General features: G+C 38.1%; 1 protein-coding gene and 1 long non-coding RNA gene across 3 annotated transcripts in view; one reads left to right on the top strand and one right to left on the bottom strand.

Annotated features, from left to right (window-relative positions):
- Positions 1–20672, top strand: part of ADGRV1 (adhesion G protein-coupled receptor V1) — a 511275-nt gene that overhangs the window by 393085 nt on the left and 97518 nt on the right. The window lies entirely within an intron of this gene.
- LOC139075159 (uncharacterized) lies at positions 1255–18788 on the bottom strand. Of its 2 annotated transcripts, XR_011525283.1 has the most exons (3): positions 18581–18788; positions 13143–13239; positions 1255–1427 (listed from the first exon to the last, which is right to left on the bottom strand). It is a non-coding gene; the product is annotated as an uncharacterized lncRNA (long non-coding RNA). The 2 variants fall into 2 exon arrangements; XR_011525282.1 differs by lacking the exons at positions 13143–13239; positions 18581–18788 and adding an exon at positions 11938–12277.

Below are 20672 nucleotides of genomic sequence, written 5' to 3'. Positions count from 1 at the left end.
TTTCTACACCTTCATATTGTGAAGGTTAGTGCATATCCTTTCTGCCAATATTTTATACTCTTTGTGAACTACATAGAGTATTAATTTATATGAATGTACCAATCCTTCTGCAATGTGTTTGTTTAATCAATATAGTGTTTCAGAGGTTATTCCAAGGTGATAGAAAGTAGTTTATTTTACTGTAGTATTCAAATTTGTTGGCATTCATATTATTTTCTTATATCTCAAGTTATATCCCTATTTCATTCTTAACATTGTTTTTGTGCCTTTTTCTTTTTAATGATCTGTAATGCCAATGATTGTTAGTGTCTTTTCAAAGAAGTCGCTTTTTAAACAATTATACTTCATTCATGTAATCAGTAAATTCAATTGAGTAACTATTATGTAGCAGGCTCTGTTCTAAGTGATTGGAATGAAAAAAAAAGTGGAAAAATAAGTGGATCCTAGATTGCTACTATTGTGGAGTTTATGAAGCAGAGACAAATAAAAAACTAACATAAAATATAATTAATTATATGGGATATTGTAAGTAAGAAGTGCTATGGAAAAATGGAGCAGGGTGAACAGGATCAGAAGTGTTGTAGGGTACGAGGGGACTGTGGGTTGCAGTTTTAAAGAAAGTGGTTAGGAGAGGTGTCATTGAGAAGATGAGATTTGATCAAAGATTGAAAGAAGGCAAGGAGGTTTCCACGTGGGTATCTGGGAAGGAATATTATTGGCAGAGGGAACAGCTGGTGCAAAGAGCCTGAGGCCGGAGCATGCCTGATATGGCTGGGGATTGCAAAGAGGCCAGTGTGGCCCAAGTGGAGTGAGTGAGAGAGAAAAGAAGTTAGAGAAATAGGTAAATGTGATGACGCTAGGTTTACACTGAGAGGGGTATGGGAGGAATGGCATGACCTGATTTGCTGTTTCCAATGTAAATAGAAGGAGAGTGGAGAAATTAAGAGGCTGTTGCAGTAATAGAGGCAAGAGGTAATGGTCACTTGGTGCAAGGTGATGGCAATGGGAATGCAGAGGTGAAGTTGGAATCATCTCTCTCTGCTGTTTTTGTTTGTTTCTATTTCACCAATGTCAGCTTATATCTTTATTATTGTCTTCCTTCTACTGTCATTAGTAGAATAATTAATCACCTTTTCTTATCTATTTTGTTCTAGTAATTATAATTAATATAATAAAACTGGGTGTGTAGAAACTCTTAGCCAACTTTCATTTTGTGATAACTTGATTTTATATGTGAATACAAAAATTTAAAAATTTTTTAAATTTAAAAATTTTATTTAACATTTGGCTGAGCATTCCTAAGAACACGGGAACAGTAATTACTTCCTCTAAATCTTCCCAAATGTAGCTGGAAGATCAAGTGCAGGGTAGGCCAGGAGGTTACCCAGGCATTTTTCTGAGCCTCTTGAAAACCAGTGAAGGTCAGTCTACAAAAAAAAAAAACACATTACATTTCATTCCAATCAGATCTATCCTGCAAACTTTAAGCAGGTTAAAATCTGAATAACACAAACCTGGAAGAATCTGCCTCAGTAGATGACAGCACTGCAACAAGCTTTTCTGAACATTTGAAGAGATTAGAGTTACGTGTCACAGTAGATTATTAACATCAATTAATCTGTTTTGCTTTAGGAATGGATGCCTGCTAGAACTTTCATTTATGAAGTACTCCATCCTCTAAGGGTCACCCTTCCATTTAGTGGTTTTGACAGCTTGGCCCGATTCCCCATCACAGGAAAGGTGAGGAGTACAGTGTCCTCATCACATCTCCATGGGAACGTGTGGTTTGGATTCCTACTTTCCTCCTATTCCCCCTGTCCACTCTGCATCTAGCTTCTTTCATGTGTAGTCTTCCCTCTGTCTCTTATCGACACAGACATGTAACATAGCCTCCTTCTGATTTTTATGTGTCCTGCCAAATTCTACAAGCACAAGTCAGGATGAAGAGCAGACAAACAGTGTAATGGACATTTTGCTTGACATCCTTGTAAAGCTTCCCCTGCCATCTGCAATATAGTGACTTTCTCAATGGCTCTATTTCTTCTTCATTATCCAGCCTGCCACGTGTTCTCTGTCCTCTACCCCCTTTTATGTCCTCAGCTCTCACTGCATCCCTCTTGGGCTGTCCCTGGAAAAGAACCAATTTCTTCTTCCTTTTAAAGAGCAAATCAACTTTCCCTTCGTCTCCTTTTCTTTCTCTCTAGTCCCATGTGTTTATGTCCCAATGTCCTATGAAGAAGTTTTGCTAAACAAATTATGTCCCTAAGAAGAATTCTGTTTATCAGATTTTGAAATAATATCTTTTTCTCCCTCAACATGTACTTTACAACCATCTAACAATTTTTTTGCTTAACCCCAGTTTTCTAAAATGCTTTGACTAACTCTGATTTTGTTGAATAATGAAATTTTCAAGAATGTAGTATTCAAGAATGTGATGGGTAAGCTATTATTATTTTGTATTTATATAATTAGCTAGCCCAATTTAGAGTAAATCAAGTGGCATACTTAGGCCAATATGTAACAGCAAAAGGAATCCAAAAAGATCTCGAATTTTTAGTCAAATTGAAAAGCAAGTATAGCTTTGGCATCAAGATCATAGATAAATTCATATATCTGCCTGCCTAGTTTCAAATCTTCCTCCATCACTTACTGGCTGTGTGAGCTTGCACAAGTGATTTAACCTCTCTGCTCTTCAGTTTCCTCATCTGTAACATCCAATAATAATAATAACTATAATAATAGTTCTTATAGATGTTGTTAAGTAATAAGTGAGTTAGTACATATAAAGCCCTTAGAAAGATGCTTGGCACCTAGTAAGCACCAAGTACACATATTAGCTAAGATTCTCCAACTCACACCACACACCTTGGACTTGAGAACAAAAATATGAGGTAAAGAAAGAGGCTGACAGATTACGGTTTTATATTAAGTATTACAGATATCTGACATTTAAAATATACTTAATGAAGAAATCCCTGTGTTTCAACTTATTCTAATAAATGCCAAATAAGTCGAAAATATTCATAAGGAAGTAAGACATGCACCCTTAATGGTTCTTAATATTTTTTTCTGGCCCCTTGGAAAATCTGATAAAAGCAATTTACTCATTTCAAAAGCTATGTTAAAACAATAGTGCTTACATATTGGATTCACAATGCCCGTGAAGCCCTTCCTTGTACCTCAGGTTAAGAATTCATGGCTTAAGAGTTTCTGGTAGGAAATCCCATACAAAAAAATGTTTTAATTGTTTTTAGTGTTAAGGAGTACAAAACACAGATGACCTCTTTGTTGTCGGAAACTGATAGATCTGAAGTTTTACCCTCCTTGCTAGCTAAAAATTAGCCTGCCACAGTTTACAGATACTGCCAGATATGAGAATTCTGTGTCAGAGGCAAGGCAACTTTAATACCTATGACACAGCAAGCAGCACCTCTCATGTTCGCATCGGTTCCCCCGCCCCCCAGGATGCACAGGGGCAATGCAAAAGCAGCCTAGGTGGATTTGCATCACAGGTGAGGATCCTCAACTTTAGGAAAGCCTGATATTTTATAACAAGCTGCAGGCAAACCTATCTGATCTTTGGGCTGGAAGGACAGACACAACTTTATTATACTAGACAGTAAATAAATCTGCCCTCTGCTCCAGAGGGAAGTACTGTCTCCATCTTCCATTCCATCTTGCATTCTTGAAAAGATAATCCAGGAAAAAAGTTGTCAGTATTTCTGCTTACAAGCCATGCAGAAACTGAGATCCATGGAGAACTGTCTCCCAACATTTGTTCCATAAAGTTATCGGGGAAAAATATTGTCATACGTTAGTGGGAGAGGGGGAATAAAGTTAGTCATGTGGATGGATAGGCAGTTAGTGATCTCTTCACTATAACAGGAGAAATAAGAAGGGAACAAGATATTCATAGTGATTGTCTTCAAGAAGTTTACAAGCTTCAAATGGATAAGCCTTAAAGTAATTAATTGCAACATGGATAAATGCCACCAGAGGAAACCAAATGGATTTATAAAGTTATATATTGGGGGGACTTGATCTAGTTCATGATGTCAGAGAAGGTGTCCCTGAGGAAGTAGCATTTGGAAACAAGTCCTAACAGAGTAGTAGGAATTACCAGGTTAAGAGTAAGGAATACAATGTTCTGAGCAGAAGGAAGATCCTACTGGCTGAAGGAAGCCTGGATCATTGGAGGAGTTACAAGAAGGCCAGGACTACTAGAAGACAGTAAAACAAGCAGGGCACAGATTGGATTTAGACTTGATTCTGAGAGCAGTGCAAAGTCACTGAAGGGTTAAGAGAGAGAGTGCCCCTACTGTATTTGCATTTTTGAAAGCCCTCCCTCCCTCACATTGTTGTATAAGGAACAGGTTGCAGGGGGATAGATGAATGCGGATAGTGGAGTTGAAGTTTATTACCATAAGCCAGGCCAGAGGTGATGGTGATCTGGTCTATAGACAGTGGCAGTGAAGATGAAGAGAAATGAATGGATTCAAAAAATATTTATAAAGTGTAGTTGTCAGGCCTTGGTGATTGATTTGATTTAGAGGAAGTAAAAGAAAGTCATGGATGATTCTCAGATTTCTGGCAGGGGCAACTGCACAGGCAGAGTGCCTAGAAAGAATTAACTAGCCTCTTGGGGATTTAGCTCATATATTCACTTCTATTTCAGTGACAGCAAGCTTTTTAGATATATACACATAGGGAACCTGATTCTCTCCAGAGCTCTAGAGACTGACTTTGGTGCAGATGAAAGATGAGCTGTAGGGAAGTGAGACGTCACAAGTCCCTTCTAACCTCAATATAGAGCTCTTTTTTGCTTGAAGTTATTGAAGAAAGAATACCCTTATGCTCTCAATTGGTAAAAAAATTACACCTCAAGTTTTCCTACCAGTGTGATCCCTTCCTAACTGTACAATTTAAATTAGGGTATAATACCATCATTAACGCTCCCTGCATTCCCAATGTGTTAATTCTGAGGCTTATGTCCTTTTCTCATATTGTCTTACTGCCCACAGACATTCTGAATGCATAGTAGATATGCAGCCATATCAAATATGTATTGAGCCTAATGTTCACAATGTGTGAGTTATTCCTTAGGATTAAGGAACTCCTGGAAGCATCTTCTTGGAATATCTAAAATGCAATTGACAAGGGACTGGCCGGTCCCAGGGCCGGGTGATTGGGTTCACGCGCTCCACTTCAGCTGCCCGGGTTTTGCTGGTTTGGATCCTGGGCACGGACATGACACTGCTCATCAGGCCATGCTGAGGTGGCATCGCACATAGCACAACCAGAAGAACCTACAACTAGAATATACAACTATGTACTGGGAGTCTCTGGGGAGAAGAAGAAGAAGAAGGAAAAAAAAAAAAAGATTGGCAACAGATGGTAGCTCAGGTGCCAATCTTTAAAATGCAATTGACAAAAATCCAACTCAAACTAGCACAAGAAAACATATAGCTCATATACTAAAAACCTTTGGAGCAGGGTAGCATTCAGGCAGTTCTGAATATAAAAGATGTCATTAGGATCTGTCTCACCCCATGACTCACTTCTGGGTTTCTTTGTTACTTTCACTATTGAGCAGGCCTTTTCTTTTCTTTTTTTTTTTAAAGATTGACAGCTGAGCTAACAACTGTTGCCAATCCTTTTTTTTTTCCTGCTTTTTCTCCCCAAATCCTCCCAGTACATAGTTGTATATTTTAGTTGTGGGTCCTTCTAGTTGTGGAATGTGGGATACTGCCCCAGCATGGCCTGACAAGTGGTGCTGTGTCCACGCCCAGGATCCAAACCAGCGAAACCTGGGCCACCAAAACGGAGCACTTAGTGACTTGGCCACGGGGCCGGCCCGCTGGCTTTTTCAATGAGGTAGGAAAAGAGGCCAGTGACAGCTCCTAGCCTCATGGTCCTTCTGGCTTCCCAGTGGAAAATGTATTACTTTTCCACCATGAAAACAGGGAGACTCTGAGTCATGTACGCACCTCTGAACCAGTGTGGCCAGAGGATGAAGCATTGACTATCCAACTCAGGTCACCTGTTTGCCTTGGCCAGTTTAACCAAAACTATATGTAATCTGTTCTCCACAAGAAGAGGGGCATGTGATGCCAGAACGTGGGGAAGGGAAGATGGATGGGCATGCAAACTAACAAACAATGGATGTCCATTTGAGGTAGGAAAATTGGCAAAGTGCCAAAACATCGCTGACCGTTTTTAAGGGCAAATGTAGAATTGCAGACCTGAAAGATTAAAATAAGATACATAGATACATAAGATACATGTAAAATGAAGAGGAAGTAATTATGCGATAATATAAATAAAAGATGAAAAGACTGTAGTGTGTTGTTTGTAAATCAGTAGGGTCAAGTTTTAAAAGCAAGGAAATAGAAAGATGGATAAAAACTATGTATAGAATATGGAATGATGATTTAGTTTTACTACCCTTAAATTAGATGCCTGTGTCTAAGCTGAGACTCTTCAACTTAAAAAAAAAAAAAGATTGAAAAAAATTGGAAAGGATTCAGAAGATTTCTTCGAAGATGAGTAATGGTAGAAAATAAAATGTAAAAATCACTAAGTAAATATGTAGTGCTGTGTCTTTGCAAACTGAAGTCTTTTGGGGAGTATACAAGATGTAAAATTATTGCAGTAGGAACAGAGAAATTTGATACTTTTTTATATAGGATTTTAGTTCAGAAAAAATTGACTATTTTTCTTTCTGCATCTGTGCTCAAGATAAAACAGAATAAAGAAGTTTGAGCAGAAGCATGAAACGTTTGGATTAGAGATAGGGACGTTTTTAACTGGGAGTTAATAAGTGTTGGAATGAATTAGGAACCTTCTAAGGAATCTTTTAAAATAGAGTTCTTTCTCGTATGTTTGACTGGTGGCGTCCCTGTGCTGCTCCAGTCAGAATGACTAGATAGATGAGTATAGGCTTGATGAGGGCGGGAGTCCCACGTTATGCAAATTTGCATCTTAGGGACTGGAGTGTAATAGACCGTAAAATATTTGCTGAGTGAATGTATGTTGGTGTTAATTTGTATATACACTCAATTTTTAATTATCTGTGTATGGAATGTGTTGTGTGGATCTACCAAACAAATATTTATGCTGGTATTGTCATCGTGCATAGCAGACTCCTAGACTGCCAACTTTCTAGCTGCTGTCTAGATATGCTACTAATCCAAGTAAAAGATTAATGACAATGTGATACTGATATAATTTCCAATTACCTGCAGTTTTGGATAATCTGATCCATTGTCTCCATCTATTATTATTATTATCAACTAAGAGTTCGTTCTAGCAATAATTATGAAAGATAGAGTTTATTAATGTCTTAAGTTACACTAAATAAATAGCACATGAATAGACTCAATATTGAATCCAGGTCAAAATGGAATTGAGGGATAGAATTTGGGTTCAGCGAAGAAACTGAAGGCCTGTTTTCTTTTTTTTTTTTTTTTAAGATTTTATTTTTTCCTTTTTCTCCCCAAAGCCCCCCGGTACATAGTTGTGTATTCTTCGTTGTGGGTTCTTCTAGTTGTGGCATGTGGGACGCTGCCTCAGCGTGGTCTGATGAGCAGTGCCATATCCGCACCCAGGATTCGAACCAACGAAACACTGGGCCGCCTGCTGCGGAGCGCGCGAACTTAACCACTCGGCCACGGGGCCAGCCCCAGAAGGCCTGTTTTCTACCTAACCTCTCCTTCTATAGTCATCTCATTGTTTAAGTGATAATGAGATTGAGGCTTAGTTATGTTAAGTGACTTGCTCAATGTGAAATAACCTGTTTAGGGCAGAACCTGGACTAGAACCCTCTTGAAAGAAAGAAAATTTCCTGAAACCAGAGGAAAGTTTCCAGAGGCTATATTTTAGCATATAACTATTAATTTCAATTGGTTAATAAATCTCTACCTAATACCATCATGAGACTTCATTGATTTGCAGTTTTCTTTTTCATGATGCGCTGAAAACGAATTCAACACACACAAAGACATTGTTAATATGTTTGTTTTCCCTTCTGTTTATATATAAGAAATGCCTTAGGTTTGAGAGCTTAGGTGGTGTATTAAGATTTGCTCTCCATTAGGAAATAGTTTTCAGGATGGAGAAATGTGGAGGTTATTTAACTGCTTCACAGAGGTTTTAAGGTTGAGGCTCTTAGTCAGTTTTACTGATTCACCTGCTATCTAATTACTCCAGTCCATACACCGTTGGCCCAGGAAGACATGCTCATTCAGTTCACAGAAGAGCTCCCCAGGCCCTGCCTAAACTTCTCTGAAATCAGTTGAGTTAATGCATTATGAAAGATTGTGCTTTGCTACAGACAATCTTTATTTTAAGTAATGAAAAACTCTGGAAGTCATACTGTTGAGTCACTATAAATGATAATGAATTATAAGTCTCACCATACAGTTGGTATATAGAAAATACCACCTTTCTTACAGCCACGATGTAAACTGTTTTATTTCATTCCCAGGTCGGCCAGAGCTGTCCATTTGGACATCACAAGACGTGTCTCCCGCCTTGCATGTTTAAGCAAATGTTATATTACTTAAACACGATACATTTTGGTTTTTAGCCAATCACATTGCAGAGAGCTCTTTAACTATTAAATCAAGATAGTTTAATGTGAATAAAATTTCAGTATTAGAAAATAGAGCAGTCTTTAAAAAAGAATACCCTACGCATTAGTGAACAATCTCTGTTTCCTTTATGAAGTTCTACAGTTACGTATGTCAGAGCCTTGACACACTTGTGCTTATAGACCCGTAAATGTGCGCAGCCTAGAAAGGAGCCTCCACGACGGCTTTACATGTGATTCCAAGTACTCAACGCGTCCACTGTTTGGCTCCAGGTCTTTAGTGAGATCCTGAGAACTTGCTTTCTGGCTTTTTCTTTTTTCCCCCTTCCCAAGAGAACAAACAGGCTATAGTTTGAGCTGGTAGTAACTCCAAGCATTTGTATTAATGTGCGCTCAGCCACAGCCTGGGCTCTGCCTGGTTGCTTTATCCATAGTCCAGTGTGTATCTGTCTGCATTTTCCTGTTCACCGTCTGGGAAAACTAGATGTGACTCGTAGGAGAGGAAGCACCGAAGTTCTCTCTCTGCTTAATTATTTCAGGTATAATCGAAGAAGTAAGCCTATGGTGTGTTCTCGGCTGTAATACAATGGAGTTGTCCGTAGCCTGGACACAATCCATCTGTGTTCATTATTCTTCCAGAGGAGTCTCTATTCCAGATAAAGTTCTACTAAGTATTAAATTGGTTCAAGCTGATAAATCTTAATTCTTTAAAAACAAAATTAAGGCTAATATCCTTATATCTTGTTGGAAATACTCTTTTATGCTCTAAAAGTTCTTGCTGCAACTATTGTAAGGAGATATTGCTCAGTGCACAGTCCCAGCAACCTCCTTGTTAGAGAGGCGGTGTGGTGCAGTGGTTAGAGAAAGGACTCTGGAGCCAGACCAGCTGTTTGGGTTCAGACTCTGATTCTGCTTCCTCCTAGAGTTTAACCTTGAACAAGTCATTTAACCTCTCTGTGCTTTGATTCCCCATTTGTAAAATGGGGATGACAATATCAGTAATTACCTCTGAAGATTGGTGTGAGGATTAAATGAGCTTTTCTGTTCTACTACTGAGAGGAGTACTTAGCACTTAGTAAATAACACTTATAGATATTTTTATAGCTGTTCCTATCCAAAGCCTTTGCACTTGCTGTTCTTCTATCTGGAATGTTCTTTCAGACATTTGCATGCAATGCTCTCTCACTTCAACTGCCACTCTCCAGAGAGGCCTTTTCTGACCATCTTTTTCAGTCTTTATCCCTATTTACTGCTTTATTTTTTTTAATAGCCCTGATCACCATTAAACATTATATTTTATATTTATTTTATCTTTTGAAGTCTCTATTTCTTTAAAAAGAATGTAGTCTCAGTAAGGGCTTCTGTGTTGCCTGTATATCCCTAGGGTCGAGAACAGTGTCTGGTATATACCTGATAGGTGCTCAGCAAGTACTTGGTGACTGAATAAATGAATAAATTATTATAAAAGGCTGTTTACGTTAAAATGCATTTCTGTAGATATATGGATCTTTCTATCAAACTCCCCAGAGAGCAAAATAATCACAATTACTTCAAAATGAACTAGATCCTGGTTTTAGGATATGCTTGCAATGAATTGAAGAACGCTGCATCCGTACCCAATACTTAGGGGTGTCTATAGTGAGCCACAACATCAGCCTGACCTTTCCATTTGACTGCTCAAGCTCAATTTTGTTTTCCATATACATGATGTTTAATATACACTTGAAACAGGAAAAGAAATGATAGAAGTTTAAAGATGGAAGACATTTCTTCACACACAAAGATGACAACACTTTCTATCACTGGTAAAGAAAGAGTTTTTTAACTAGTAATCGCTTAGTATGCATTTTTTTTCAGTATTACTACTGAAAGTGCTTTCTCATTTTCGATTTTGAATAATTCAACAAAGACTTGTTGTTTAAGCTACTGCTTTGCTTTGGAACATACCTCAGGGAGAATAGCCAAAGGCTCTTCAATCTAAGCAGGTTAAGTAAAAATGGAAATGTCAGAAAAGTGGAAGACATCCTAGTCCACCTCAGAATCGTACTTGCTTTGATACTGTTATTTCAATACTTTTAGATAAAAATAAATTGACTTTGCCTTTTGAAACCTCATTTAAATACAGATGGCAGTGCCATAAAGATAAAAGAACAAATATTTCCTGTTTCTTGAACCTTTATCATGTGTCATTATGCCTAGCATTGAGCAGGAAACAAAGACAAACTGAAGCTCTGTTTTTGAAAAGCTTGTGGTCTGTTTGGAGCAATAAGACACAAAAATGGTAAGAGATCAGAACGGATCAGTTAATCATTTGTGATACCAAAATTCAAATGAAGCAAAGATTGTGAGTAGTTATGGTCAAAGAAGGACTTGAAGAGAGGATCATGCTTTGGCCAGGCATTAAAGGATGAAAAGCATTTTACTAGATAGCTTGGAAGGAGCGGAAGACATTCGTGCATGAAGAACAACCTGAGCAAAGATAAAGATGGACAAATTAGCATGGTCGAAAGGCCAGAGCAGATTGTTTGAACCTGGGTTCACCCAATGGCCAGAACATGTTTTACCAGTTTGTTGATACCTTATAAATATCCTTATAAAAATCCTTTCTCCAGCTAGATCCCTCCACCTCTCTATTCAAGTTTTCCAATGAACACTAGGCCTGCACTTTAGTAAGTTAGCAAGTATTTAACTTTAAAAAAAAATACAGTATATTTCTATTCATATTTGGCTAGAGGACTTTTGCTCATAAATAAAAGAAATTCACCCAAGGTAAATCTGTAAAGAGAGGGACTCCTGTAAGGATACAACAAGGAACGCGTGGAAATAAAAGGCGAGCAACCAAGATACAAACGAATCTGTGGCCAGATTGCTTTTAGAAGAATTCAGTATGAGAAAGACTCATCCTAGACCTCATCAATCAAAATCTGATGACTATAATAGAGTAAAAATAGCACTGATCTGAGAATTCAAAGATCTGGATTTGAGTTCTAGCTTCCACACCAACTAACTGAACAAATTTCTCAGCCCAATGGTTCCCTTGTGGTTATGAGAGGGATAATAATATCTGCCCTGAATAGGGGATAACGTGTATGAAAGTCCTTTGTAAACCATGAAACGCTCTACAAGAATATGGTTGTAAGATAACATCACCTAAACCGTTTGGTCCCTTATTAAGAACCTTTCATGAAACCAAATGATAGAGTCTCTGATGTACACAGATCTGATAAATAAGGCAACTTATTTTGACCAGTAGTATAGCTATCAAGATCTTCTTTTTCCGTTACATGTAACCAATATGTTAGGATTCGTGAAATCTAATCACAAAGCAATACCATTTTGCCACTTACTGTTTCTTTATAATTTGTTCAGAAGTCTTCTGCTCCTGCATAAAACCTTGGCAAACCTCGTGACACTTCTAATCACTCTTAGGAAACAAAAAGTCTAGTGGTTGCTTTAAATCACAAAGATGGTCTCAATTCAATTATGTAAAATTCCAGTCCCATGGAATTGTCAAAGTTGCTAATTTTCTTCAGTTAAAACCGCTGCCCTTGCCACAACAAGGACATCCTAAGGGCTGAACCTTGCACACAGGAAAGAGGGTGTGGTTAGCTTCTTTTTCCCTGTCTCTTTTCACCTCTGTTACCTAATCTTTGTTTCTGGTTCTCCAGGGCTGGAACACTGTGAAGTGAGGGAGAATAGGGAAGAGAGGCAGGAAAGTCCTGGCATATTTATTTAATTGGTACTGTCATAAGTTGGCTGCTCTCCTCTGGAAAGTTGCTTATTATTTATTTGCACAGTCTCTAGTGATTCAGGAGTGCTTCACTTTCTCTCTGTTGAAGCCTGCTGGCTTTTCTAAGAGATTCTAGTGCACGAGAGCTGGAATCATCTCATTCCAGCTCTCTCTTGCATGATGCTCCAGAAACATCAGTGCACACTTTGACTCAGCAGACTTTTAAAGTGCTGATTTACCCAACCAAACCCAACCACCTCTTCTAGCCTGCTGTTAGGGTAGCAAGCCAGCCCATCTCTCACCTTTTAGGTTTTTCAAATGGGAGTCAGCACCAGAACTCTTTGTCCCCCGACCCCCAACCCCAACTCCAGGGGGTACATATCTAGCTGTCTCGACAGCACAGTTACAGCCCTCTTTCTCACATTCTATCTCTTGCTCTCTCTCTCTCAAAAAAAATAATAAAATAAAATAAGATAAACAACCTTCCCTTTTCTAAACTTCTTCATTTTTCTCTTTCCCTGATTATTTATACCCTTGACACGAGAAGATTTCAAGAGCTGCCCAGCCTGTTCTCAGCTACGTCGTTCCACAAGTTCTACAGTGTTTTCTGTCTTTCAGCTTAGATATCTGATATCTTAGGGTCTTCTCTAAAACTTCCATTTTAGCAAAATGATCCATCAACCTTTTAAAAAATGATTTAAATAAATGAAAATCACAAAAAAGTCATAGTTTACTTGCATTTTCAATGTTTAGCCAATGCTAACTAAAGTTATATTTAGTTACTATAAATAACTAAACTAAAGCTATTTTACTTTACTTTACCTGCAATTCCAGTAAATCACCTGCAAGTGGATGGCGGTGACTGAGCTGTAACTTCATTGTTAAAAGATCCAGGCTTGTTGGTGTACATTCTGCTCTTCTATTAAAAAAAATAGTTAATACTATATTAGGACCATTGATCTGACTCAATCGCAATTATTCATGTTAGCAAAACACATTTTAAAGAGTGATATGGTTTAGAAATTTGAGAATAATTTCTAGGTAAACTATTAAACCTTTCTCACTTACCATGGAGTTAACATGACACCATCCTCGTTTATCCCCATAAACCTTAGCAGCATCTAATAATTAAATTATTCTCAACTTGTTATCTATTTGAAAGCCTATAAAGCTGCAACCCCCTTTAGCAAACTGTTAGAGCAATTGGTAGTGAAACAATGTAGGAGGCAAATTGGTTTGGAGGAAGTCATAAGCAAGTCTTTAAAAGACCTTGAAAGTTCACTTTCTATTATTAATGTTTATAAAATAATTGAGATAGCACATTAAATAGAAAACTTTAATTTGTTATATATTCAAAATTGGTAATAATGGATGGTATATAATTAATTTTTATTTATCACTTATATCAAGATGTCTTTTGGAGATGATGATACATCACTGATAATGGCAGTAGAGGTGGACACTAGATTTTCCTAGAAAGTGGACTTTCAGTTTTTTTCAAACTCATGTATTTCCACATGCTCAGTGTTTCCTGAGTGTGAGTCTGAAAATTCATGTGTTTGCTTATGGATTTGTCAGGACTACTCTCTATTTAAATGGATTGTCTGATCTAGGATATTTCCTCCCTTCTCTTGGAGAAATTATGAAGTCTAGGCTGAGTGGATTTTTCACACTTAGGAGCATAGCAAATTATTCCAGCATTTTTATTTGTCTTATTTTTATACTTTCCTCATGGTGGTCTACTTGGAAAGAGGCAGTCCATTTTGAATCAATAAATCAAATTAAATAAGTAAATAAATGCATACTTGACTAAATGGCCACACATGGACACTTGTTCTCTCTATTAATTCAGACTTGTAACAAATATTATTATTCAGTATAATTGCTGGATAGCTTGTGTTTAGGCAAATACTGTGATTTAAAAGGTTACTATAATAAAATGAATTCTAATAAGGAAAAAATGTCAACCTTAGGCAAATTTAAAGTTTGAATCAACAGTGTCTTCTGATTATTTTTTAAGGGAAAATGCTTTAGGCAAAAGAAATAAACTGAGTATAAGTGAGAAAAAAAATACAGTATATGGGATGTAGAAATACCTCATAAAAATCTACAGATTTATCAGATATCTAGTACAACTCTTTTGCTGACATGAGTCATGTGCTGGCCTGCCAGGGTGAATTCCAGATGTCCTCCACCACAGCCTACTGATAAAGAATTAGAAAAATGATTAACCATACCTATTTGGGAACATATGGTGGCAATGAGGATCTTTATGTTTTAGAAACAAAGTGATAGGACTTTTTTCCCCAGTTGTATGAGGTATTCACTGGGTGGTATCCTGTATTTCAAGACTAGCATTAATTTGCTTGGGAAAACAGCATGTTGGTAACAACACTGGAATATTAATATCTTTTCCTGCCGTTCTGAAAGAGACATCTGTGGTCTAGTTCACTGATTTGGTCATAGAAAGTCATATACAACCTCAGTTTTCCTTTTAATATAAGGGACACTTTATATTTCTCTGACCCACTCACGGAAAATTAGCCATTCCCAGCATGTCATAATGACCATTTCCTATTTTATTTTCTGTCATGGTGTTATCACCATCAGATGTAATATATATATATATATATTTCTTTGTATGCTTTTTCCTATGTTTCCTGTGTCTCAGGTATTGATGTCAGATTCCAGCTGTGGTCTCAGAGGAAGTTTTTATTTTTTAGTTTCTCTCCAATAACTTAGCTTAGGAAAAGGTTAGATTAAAAAGAATCGAGAAAAAGCAGTATCCACTTGAATGTAAGTTCCAGTGATCAAGGACTTTTTGTGGCTGTGGTTGTTCACTGCTCTACTCCTGGAGCCCTGAACAGTCTCTGGCATGTAATAGATGCTCAGTAAATATTCATTAAATGAAAGAGTGGAGATAATAATGCTTGTCTTATGGATTTGTCATGAGGATTAAACTAAAGATTGCATGCAAAAGCACCTAACCCAACACCTCGTGTGGGATATGGAATCCAAAACCCCTAAAAGGGCTCATATGACAACCAGAAATGCTGAAACTGACTGTTAAATGTATGAGCTTCAACCCATAACCTGGGACATAGTGTTTAAGTGCATGTTTTAAATATATTCAACTTCTGAAAATTATATTCGGCATCCTTGTTTTTATGATGTGTGAATTTATTTACAATGATGAGAACCTTGTTATGATTTCATTAGCAATTGGCCTTATGTTTGGCTTATAAAGCCTTTTGTATAAAAGATGGAAGAATATCCCAAACATTATATCTAGCCATATACTGAGAACTACTAGTGTCTTCATTTGACCAGTATCTTGGGACTGTTTTTTGATAATGATTATGTCTAAACTATAGAACAAACTTTCTGGCTTTGGTTTTTTTGTTTTGTTTTGTTTTTAATTAATCTCAAGGAAGGCCAGAGACAGTGCTCCACTTGGAACATAAAGCAAATGTGAGTGTTCACAGCAGGGTCTCTGGAGTGAGTTTTTAGGAAGATTCAAGAAAGGGAGTTACAAAGAAGAAGACGATATCCGATTTTAGCGTCTGCGGTAGCCTGATAGCCTCTCTATTTTCTTGAACCTTTCTCCTCAAAAAGATGCATCTTAGAATCTAATTTTCCAAAATTGCATTGTAGTCGCATTTATTGTATGGATTGTAGTGTTTTGTGCTCTGTTTTGTTGATGGCGTTGAAATGCTAGAGAAGCTCCACCATATTTCTGTACAAGGTGTCTATAAGCTGATGGCCATGCTGCTCTTGGTCTATCAGGAGAGTCTAGCTTTTACACCCAGCATTTTAAATATCTTGTGTCTCGTTGAAGATGTCTTTGTCACATTCCAGTTGTAGTTTAGGAAGAATGTTTATTTATCAATAAAGAACAAATTTACGTTGAAAACATAGGGGGAGAGCAATATCAAAGGGCTCTTCTCTGTCCAGAAATATTGCTGCTTCAGCGTTCTTCAGTTTGCTACCTTTGTCCAATGTTAGTGCTTTCTTCAGTTGTTAAGTTTTGATTAGTTTCAGGCCAATAACGAAAAGTGGAATTTTTCGAGGGGTGGTGAATTATTTTGCCTCTACTTCACTTCCCAAGCCACCTCCACTCAGCTTCGATCCAATGCATCATATCTTGTCATTTTCATCGGGATGAGGGGTCCTGAGAAGAGATCACTAGTTCAGTAACTGCCTCCTTCGTGATGCAGCTGTGATTTCTGGATTGTGTGGGGTTCTTTTGAAATTCTTAGATGGCAGCTCTCTTGAGCTTTCCTCCATAATTATCCTTCACATAGACGGTATTGAAGGAGTTGTGAAATGATATGTCTCCTTTTCGCTCTGGAACTTTTTTCTAAAATGAGTAAAATACACAGTTCATATATCTTTGGACAATCAAGCCTGTGTTTCAATTCTATGTGGTTATTAATTCTGGTCCCTACCCTCTTCCCCCCAAATCAGGGCATATACACAAATCCTTGGCCTTGAAAGTTTTATAGCCCCAGAAGGACAAAGATTAATCATAATTATGTTATCTTCCTGAAAATCTCAAGCCGTGCTTCCCTTTTTAAGAGCACAGATGATTCCTGAACCAACAGGAAACAAAGCTGAGAAAGTTTTGAGCATTGCCTTTCTTTGCCATTGTCCAGGAAAGGGAGTAATGCTCTCCCACGACCGTCCAACTCATTTTCCTAGCAGGTCACTTAAGTAACAAATGTTCTTCTTGATTCTCTTCTCATTTCTTAATAGGCAAATATGATTTCACCATCCAACTCCCCTGCACACAATAACTCACTTCTTCCTTTGAGCTCCCACCCCTTTCCAGGTGGCTGTGCTATCACACGTAACACATTGCATTAAGATTTGGCATGGGCCTCTCCTCCACGCCAGATTCTGATCTTCTCCAGGTCAGGAGGCATGTATTATTCATCGCTGAATGCCCAGAGCTTAGCAAATAGCACGCACATAGCTGTTGTTTAATAAATTCATGTTAAGTAAATGAATAGCAGTCATGAGAAAGTCAATACTTGGAATTTCCATGAATAGAAGAGCAAGAACATTGTCGTTACATGACACAGTAACCATGTCACTTTCATATTGGAAAGAGTTGTGCTTTCCTTAAACTATTGTGTGTGTGTGTGTGTGTGTGTGCCTCTGAAACATTTCCTCGAGAGAGCACACTGGCATGAATATATAGCCCATTTTTAGCAAATAGCACTTTAGTAGCCCACTCCTGATTCAGCCTTAATTATTTTTTGTTTGCCTCATTCCTCTCATTTTTGTTTTATCTTATGTAAAGTATACATCTTTGTAAGCTACTTAAAACACTTAAAAGAATATCAGTTAAACTTGAGTATTTTATAGAAATAATAAAGAAGCATAAGGAAAGTCCAGTACCTCTTTGCTGAGAAGGAAAGGGGAAAAGCCATCATGAGGATGCTATTTACTGTTACCCAGATATTGAGATAACATGATAGGAAACTTTGGCAAAGCTGCCTCAACTGCCAAAGACAGTGGCTTCCTGGTACAGTAACATAGCCGTGCAGATAACAGCTGGATCACGGTAGAGGAGGCCGGTGCAATGGTGTGTGCTCCCTTACCCTTCAAAACAGCAGCTGTAGGCAAACACGTCCCTGAGCAGTTAGGTAATCTATAGCCCAACATAAAGATTTAATCACACCTCGCCTTTCTATGAATTTAAATCTGGGATTTAGTGGAGACAATTTTGGATTACCTTGGCAGAACCAAATGGAGATTGAAACACATTTTTTAAAGATTTTATGTCTTTCTTGCCTCCAAATGACTGAACATTGACCCAGAGCCTTTGCATTTAGGTCACTGCTGTGGGTGTTCAAGGAAATGCTTGCTTTTCTTAGAAATGGTATTAGACACTGGATTAGAGGTGATAATGACTTTGTGGATAAGCTTGCAGTTACAAAAAATCAGTGTTCTTAACCAAATATTTGGGTATCATATGAAACAGAATATGAATACAGTTAAATGCTTGAATGCCGTGTATAATTTCTGTACATGAGTAAGCTTTACAGTGTTTCGGCAAATTCAACCAATTCACATGCTAAAATGAATGGTAATGGCTATCCTTTATTGAATCCTTACCACATACTAGACACAGTGCTAAGCACTTTAATCAAATTAATCTCAGTTAATTCTCACAACACATTTATGAAAAAAATAGATTTTATGCATATTTTGTAAGCAAGGATACCAAGGCTCAGAGAGGTAACTTCACTCACCCATAGTCACATAGCTATTAAATAGTAGTGCCAAGATCCAAAGCCAGGCCTGTGTGATTCAGCTGTAAGCACTTCGCTTTCTCACTCTTTGTTTTGTGAAATCATCATAGTCATCTTGTCTTCAATTCAGAATGTCCCAGACACTAGTGGGTTTTGATGCATTTCTACCCATGATCAAACCCAGTTCGATTAGTCTCTGTTCCTACTGAAAGCAGGCAGCAGAATCTTCAGGCAAGTGTTTGATTGAGAGATGATTTCTCCTGCCTCCTCTCCCCACCCCTGAGGACTAGGCCTCCAAATGAGTCGTGAAGAGCAGTCCTGACATTTGGTAAGATGTTATCATTTGAAAGTACAGGATACTTTCCCAGATGGCACACATATCACACTCTTGAATTTTCAGCATGTCTTAAAAATTATTTCCATTTTGAGGCACATGGAGCTTTTATTTGAAGAAAGAAAGAAAAGAGCAAACTAGTAAACCATAATAAAGGCAAGTTTTTGAAGACATGAGCTGGCCCAGCTCTCCCAATGAGAAGTTTGGCTACAATTAAGAAGTTAAGGACCTCAGCCAAAAATCTTTACTGCCAATTAGATCATGATTTATTTTTAAATGAGAAGAAATTTAGAAATTTCATGAAGGAGATAGCCTTAAATTTTTTAAGGCAGGTTTTGGACTATTTGGATTTTTCTCACGCATTCCTGATTGTGCTCAGAAATTAATAATACCCTGCTGTTCCCATTTCACTGCACTGCCCTGAAATCCTGTTGTTGAAACGACAGGACTTGAAAATAACAGGAACATCCTGTTGTCAAAAATAAATTCCTTATGATAAAATATTGATTCAACTGAAGCCAGTTTTTTTTCTGAGGAGGGGAGGGGCCTCAGTGGGAGGGGGGCTTATGAATGAATGAAATTTATTCTTTTGTATGAATTTTTATATTTTGCAAAAATTTTAATATGTGATATCATTAAAAATTATCTCACGGGAGGAAAAAGTACGGTCTAAGCTGCCTGGATCGTTACTATCAAGTATTATATTCAGAAATATGCATGTTTTGTGTTTCATCCTGTGATTTATTCAGTAGTCCCCTAGTCCCTAGGAATTCGCATGCAGTATAAAATAAAACACTAGGGACACTTCCTACAAAAGGGATTTTTAGATTATTAGCTGAATATGACCCCTGAAAACATTTTCTGTTAAGTCTGACTTACACTTCAGAGCCTCATTTAGAGCATTGACCAAGGAGTTTTAGGCAAACCTTGCATCTTGATTTCTTCACCCCTAAAGCCAGAGGGAGGATGGGAAGACCTGTACTATCCTTCTAGTTCTAAGATTCTATGAAGAAAAACCATTTTTAAATGAAAGAAAGAAGCGCAGTTATCCCTCTGCAAGGCAGCTCAGGTTGATGGGGACGTTCATAATGCCTTGCTTTCTAATAGTCAACATGGGGAATCCTCCAGCAGTCACTCCATCCAGAATCCAGGCTTCTGAGAGGCTGGAAACTCCCTTTTCTAGAAAACCATCAGCTAATTGGCCTTTTCCCTCCAGCACCCTTTTTGCCCTCTCCATGGAGGCTTTGGGGGTTAGGGGAAGAGAGAGGATGGGAACAGGAGTACAGCAGGTTAGAAACCATCAGTTCAAATCCTGAACCAACCCCTCAGTCTACTGCTGCTGACACTTCTGGGCCAGGCCGAGTTGCCAGCCTGTGGTGGCGCCTTCATGTTATGTTGGACTTCCTTGAGTATTACCTGCCCTTTTTCAAATGGCTTCTCGTTACCTTGACTTTTCAAATTGAAACCAAGTTTCAACAGCTGGTTTTGCAGGAACACATGAGTCACGGGGAAAAGCAGCAAAGGGAAAGTTTTCCTCCTTCCTCTCATGCGGAGCCTTGTGAACGTGGGCAGCTCATCTTATTTGCATGACTGAATCACGTTAGACATCTGCTGATTGGTAAGGAATTCGAGAGGGAAAAAGCTGGTATCCAACCCCAGCTCTTCCCTGAGGTCTTCCCAGCCTACCCCGGGGGAAAGATTTTTCTTTCCTTGAACTCATACTGTTCAGTGCTTTTCCCTGACACATAGAGAAGGGTG

The sequence above is a fragment of the Equus przewalskii genome, chromosome 13 (assembly GCF_037783145.1).
Source record: "Equus przewalskii isolate Varuska chromosome 13, EquPr2, whole genome shotgun sequence".
In the NCBI taxonomy this organism is placed as follows: Eukaryota; Metazoa; Chordata; class Mammalia; order Perissodactyla; family Equidae; genus Equus; species Equus przewalskii.
The sequence above is the reverse complement of the archived record's forward strand: the minus strand, read 5'-3'. Positions and strand labels throughout refer to the sequence as shown.